We start from the raw sequence: 6,579 nt of genomic DNA on the forward strand, positions 1-6,579 counted from the left end.
GATCAAGAAGGCAGGGAGGGAGGGAGGACATTTTAATGACTGGCACGTGGAAAAAATGTAATGATGGGACTTTTTCTAATGAACTTTCGTGTGGCCTTCGCGGAGGCAGAAAACGGTTTGTGACGTCTGTATTTTGCTGTTGCACATTCGAAGATCAACCAGGACGCCAGAGAAGAACCCCACACGCGTTAAACGGTTTGAGACCTTGATTAAAAAGGAGCTGGAAAAATACCAGTGACTAGTGCATGCAAAAATACAAGTTGGACTTGTTTGTCTCTGTGGACTTTGGTGTGCCGTAATTGAAGTCCAAAATCACCAGGAGGACTCAAAAAGCACTCAATACCTTGATTAAGTGGAAGGAGAGGAAAATATTCAACTTTGGTTGTGGCGTTGACTAAAAGGCATAAATTGTCTGTCTTGTCAAGATCAAGCACATTTAATATGTCCTGAGACAGACCCACAATGTACTTGATGAACAGTAAGGAGTCGGGCGGCATGTGGGGAAAATGCAAAACATGGCCTTTTGTCAATTGATTGTGGCATGGCGTCGTCATGGAAGATGGCTATTTTCCGATTGGAAGGACACCAAGGACACCGAGACAGATCCACCACACGGTTCTGAGGAACTTGACTGAGAGGAAAGAAGGTGGAAACAGGCCTAGTTCCTGTCAAGGTCCCTTATCCACAGCACGGGACTTACCCATATCAGTCGTGCTAATGCTATCATTAGCGTAGCCTTATTTCTGGACATTACAACTGTATCGTCCACAGTCTCCACTTTTATTCAGTGCTGCGCTCAATCAAGAGAAAGAAAACGGAAACCACAGCCACTGGCTCAGGAAAAAAAGTCTAAAGGGGGGAAGACTCTTATCAACGGGCTTGAAATTGTTGTTCACTCTGAGGAAGCGTTCATTTGTGACATCAGGATCCGATTCTATCGGGCCTCAGCTTTGGTTCCATGATATCAGAGGGGAAGGCAAACTGCAAGATGGCCTGTTACTCAACAGACTTTGGCGTGACGTTAAACAATCCTGTCATACAAGCGGCATATGTTCTGATTCTAACAGGCCTCTACAGTACTGTGGGCTCAGGGTCTGTCATTCTAATCACCAAGGACGGACAGAGGGGAAAAATATCAGTGACTGGCACCCAAAACACTATCAAAGTTGGCCTTTTGTCAATAGACTTGCGTGGAAACGTCTGTTTGGGACATTGGCATCCGCCCCATCAGGGAAAACCGGGTCTAACGGCCTCTTCTTTGGGCCCAGGGCCTAGAACTCGGATCATCAGGACAGAGAGGGGGGAAAAAAATCAGCTACTGGCATTTGCAAAATCCGTAAAAGTTGGCCTTTTTTCAATGGACTTTGGCGCTTGGACTGCGCCTGCGACTCATTAGGCCGCCTGATCGCTGAAAGTTGTTCTGGTTAACTTTCAAGGATGCACGCCTCCCTTTGATTGCTTATGGAGGGTGACGCTCAGCGGAGAGCAGCTTCACTTCAGAGAGAATTCCGATTAGCAAGCGGCGACTCCATCAGCATTCCTGTAGGGATATTTGATCAATCTGACTGATGAAAGGACTCGCGCGGGCCTTCATATCCGCACGGAGGACAGGAAGTGTCGTCCTCGCCGCCGCCGCCACCGCCGCCGCTCGCTCCCCAGCGTTGTTTTGGTCCCGGGGACACACTCGAGCTGCTGGTGCTCCGGGTGGTTGTGTGTTCAGACCTTTTTCCGTTTAATTAGATTTGTTAAAACAATTTTTGGAGTGCTTTATTCGGTAAAAGCTCTCAGGGGTTAATATCCGCGGAACACTTCTCTGTTCGCCTCCTTTTCACCAATGGAGCATAAATTATTTAAATTATTCAGAATTGTGCGACCTTTTATCTCACCCCCTTTGAAGGCGGCAAATTAAAAATGCAAATGGGCTAACTAATTAATATGCAAATGCATTCATTCCCAGTTAACAATTAGCAATTAAACCTGCAGTGTCTAGAAAGAGCACTGGCAAAATTAGCAACTTATTTTTGCTGTTTGAAAAAATCGGCAGTCCCACACACACGCGCGCCCACACAAAAAAAAAAAGATGATTGACGAGATGACTTGAACTGACGACCACCTGCCTCGCTGTAAACAAAACGAATAGGATGACGTTCTAACGTCGCAGACGCTAAAAAATCAGAGTGCCGCCGTGTCGCCTCCAAAAAACAACAAAGGTGTCATCGTTTTTTCAATCATCTTTTTTTTGTCCTGCTTGGCTGCTCGCCTTTCATAACTCAATCAAGCCTAATTAGAACGTTTAAAACTATTTGTAGCTGGTCATAAAGCGCTTCTGTCCACAATTTTGACACGCTAGCATAGCGCGGACGTCCGTATTCTGCTACGTGTCAACCATGTCTAGCTAAATGACATGGTCGCCAGAAATATCCATCAAACACTTCCTTTTCGGTCTGATGTGTTTGCGTTCACTTTTGTAAATTTTTTTTTTTTACATTTGTTTGAAAATATAAAAATGTAATAAACCACCGTAAATCTCGCTGTATCCATCAAACAAGTACTTGCTCTTTAGTCCATATTTTTCACTCTTTACGTTCAATTTGCACAGCGGTCAAAACAAGAATATGCTGTCCTATGTTTTGATCAGAAGATTAACTATTTGACTGCCAAAAACGTTAAATAACGTTTAGTAAAATCCTATGGAGGAGTGCCAAAGACGTTAAAAGACGTTTGTTTCAAAACAGGGGTGAAACTAACCATTTTCTATTGTGGATTACTGAAAAACGGAATAAGGTAGAAACAAACTTTTTTTTTCTGATGAAAGATGAGAGTCCAATCTTTTTTTGGTAGTATGTGTGTTTCCATAGTCCAAACACATAATTTTCTATGGACCTCGAAAGATCAGTCAAAATGCTTAAAATCGGCTGGCACCCACGGCATCCCTTTTCTGAAAACGTCTGGCAGTCAAAGAGTTAAGTTACAAAGTCTAATTGATGCATTCAATACAGGTAGCTAAACTATCTTATACTGTTTCATATTAAGTAGATTTAAATTTCAACATAGATAGTAAATGCAGTCTCTTGAGGACTCCCTAATCTGTTGGAATTTAGATGTATCTGGGCTTGGTGAAAGATTCTGGTTTTGTAACTCTGTGGGTGGACGTTGGTGTTGGATTTCACTTTGTTTCATCTTTCTTTCCTTTGATCCTTCCTCTGGACTTCTGGCAAGTATCTGGTTGGGGTGAGAGGCCTTGGATTTGTGGCGGGTTTTGGGTGAATTGAGGAGCACGGGCACGCACGGCAAAAAAAAAAAAAAGCGCAATAATGACACGTTGACTCGGAAAGGCTGCCGAATGAATAATACTGAGCTCTCGAAGAAAAAAATAAAAGGTACTTACTTTGTGACATTGCTAGCTAGACTTTCTTGTTTCATCGGACAGAAACAAAATTGATCAACTTTCCCTCCTGGTTCGCTTCCAAACGGCTTCATCTGAATGCAACGGATGCCTTTTGGACGCCGACTATTTTGCGTAAACCCACGCACATAGTCTTTGATTTTGCGGACGTGAAAGAGCAGGAAGCTATCGCCACACACTTTTCCTATTTCCTCCCCAACGCAATCTTCCGCTCTTCTACGCTATCTCCCGCATTACACCTCACGATAGCGGACGCGCCGCAGTCGACATCAATCATGCGCGGCGAGCCTCCACTCTGCGCATTTTAGCACGTGGGCGATGCCGCGGTGCGATAGCGGGCGAGCTGCCGGGGGCCAGGAGGCGTGAACTGCACCTCCTTAAAGGTTATCTGCCATACACAGACCTGGGGGCACCCGCCTGGCGCACCTCGACGCCATTCAGCCGAGGACGTACAAAGTGATGCGTGCGCAGGGAGATCGGTGTCGACGTGACAATAGAGGTCAGTCAGTCAGTCAATCATCAAGGGAGGCGGCAGGGCACAAGAATGATGTTCTCTTTTTTATTAACATGCCTCCTCATATACAAATAATAAATGTCAGCGTTAGACTTGATCTCTTGTCTAAGAGTATTAGAGCCACACTAGGAAAAAACTAAATACGACAATTCAATTCTACATGTACGACAGTAATTTTACGAACATGAAAAGGTGTCGTCTTACAATACGTTTTCTTAATTGCAAATAAAGTTGTATATATATATATATATTTTTTTTTTTGGGTGGAAAAAAATGCAATGTAGAATTACATTTTTTCAGTCAGACTTTTTACAGCCTTTTTTTGGGGCTTCTTTTGGGGAAAAAAGTTAAATATTTTTTTGTACCGTACTGTATTATTATCATTATTATTTTATTTTTATTATTAATATTTTTAATTATTTTTGGGGAAATATAAAGTGGAATAGCTTGACAACGCTATAAGGAGCATGACAAACAATGACAATTGAGCTAAAGCAATTTTATTTTATTAATTTTTTTAACCAAAATGTCGCAAACTGATGCCTCGGTAATATTTTGAGAAAGTTAAGCAGTAATTATTCAAGAAAAATGTCGTACCATTTTTTTTTTTTTTTGGGGGGGGGGGGGGGAAATATAGTGTCTTGGAATCTTAGGGGGAGTCATTGTTGGGGGGAAAAACCTGAAAATTACTAAATTATGAGGGTCATTTATTTTTAAAGAAATGCAGCTTTTTTTTCTTCTAAGATTACACCGTTCGAAGTAAGCGGTTTGGCAACACAGTTTGCAAGGCAAAATGATCATTTTGCACCTCATTGAAACACATTGAATAGCAAAACAACCGCCAAGACATCCAAAAAAAGCTTCGCTAGGCTACGTGGCTCATGTCACACAACACGTGCGTTTGGAATTTCAGACTCAGCTTGGTGCTACCTACGCTGACCGCCTGACCAGCTAGCTAGCGCCAAGCTACGGCTGGCTACCGTTGCGGAGTCACTTCAAAGTCAGTAATCCTATAATAATAATTTACATATCTGACGAGTATCGTTCTGATGAAGGAAGGAAGCAATGCTAATTGCTAAGATAACCTAAGATTGACACGGCTAGTGCGTTTGGCACTGAAATTAAGTGCTTCGGTGATGGTCCACTTTCCACAGACGTCTAGCCAGAACTGCCTATAAGGTTAAAACTATTTTAATTCAGTGTAAAATATTTGTAATATCAGTAATGTTATTTGTTTTCCCTAACCCTAGAATTATAAAGTTCATCTTCAGATGAGGTCTTCAAATGAACTGCTCCGCGAAGACAAAAAAAAAAACTATTTCAAGCCTTGTACTCAAAAGAAATCTGACATTATTCTGTTGGTTTTTCTTTTTTTTTTCCCTTTTTCAGTGTGTGGCCCTAATACTTGCTGGTACTTGTCAGGCTGCAGCTCGCGCCTGAGGGCTGAGCGGCACCACCTTTGGCACGGTGATTACTGCGCCTTTAAACGCCAGCGTCTTTCATTAAGTCGCATTTAGTGCCCACTTCCCCCGACGCCCCCGGTGTTATATTGCCAAAGAAGCTTCATATTTTATTTATTGCACTTTAATATTGTTTTTGAATATTTGCGCTGCCTTTAGGCCTCTCGCGCCGTCACGTCGCCCTCTTTAATTTCTCCGTGGAATTGATTTCCTATGGCTTCGAGTGACGTTTGATTAAAAAAAAAAGAAAGAAAGCCTTGCAGTGTGAAAATGTAAACGAAGCCCGTTTGCGACAATATCTTTGGATTATGCTGGCGTTTACCCCTATTTAATTGAATTGATTCTTGTTTACGTTGCGCGTCCTGCGCTAGATCGGGCGGCGTTTAAGAAATTCACACCTCGCCGGCCCGCCCGCGCCGCTTCCTCGTCCGGTTTAAATATTTAATACGCTCGCACGCTAATGTACAGCGGCGTAATTAGTGCGGCGCGTGGCAGAGGCTCGGCGAGCATCTCTTTATCCGCTCACTCGTGGAATAAATAGAGCTAAAACACAAGAAATGCGGGCAAAGAGTCTCTTTCAAGCAAATAGGCTGGGGGTGGGCTAGATAATTAATTCCGAGATTAATGTACTGTAGCACTGGTGTGTTATTAAAACGCTATTTTTAAATTACAGCTCAGAAAGCACCCCCTTGGGATTAAGAGTGTTAGCCACTGATCTCTGCTTAAGTTATGGGAGGAAACGCAAGGGGGAGAAGAAGGAGGGGGGGGGGCTACTTTATATGCCCAGGTCGCTTCTTCTTACAGCTCGACGCCGAGAATCTTTTTGCTGTTTGCTCTCCTCGGTGGCTCACTTAAATCGCCTTTAGTCTCCTCATTAATGCACTTAGAACTTTTTGCCGGATAGATGGAAGGGGGCCGCAGTGGGCTCACAGCGGGCGTTTGATGCCCAAATATCAGGCCGTGTTTGCTGGGAAAACACACTTGTTTGTCATGTCGGAGACGGCGCGCTGGTTTCCGTTTGAAAAGGAACCCGTGTGACGGAGGGGCCCGCTACTTTGAACGTAGCAGTTGATGCAGATGGTTGACCCCTGACATTCTCATGTTGTTGTTTTCACCGGGAAGAAGGTTTTGGTTTGGTCCGGCATACGTTTCAAGGTTATTAACGGGTATATACGCTTGTGGTAATTACGAGGGTCCAA

The sequence above is a fragment of the Vanacampus margaritifer genome, chromosome 19 (genome assembly GCF_051991255.1).
Source record: "Vanacampus margaritifer isolate UIUO_Vmar chromosome 19, RoL_Vmar_1.0, whole genome shotgun sequence".
NCBI classification, from domain to species: domain Eukaryota; kingdom Metazoa; phylum Chordata; class Actinopteri; order Syngnathiformes; family Syngnathidae; genus Vanacampus; species Vanacampus margaritifer.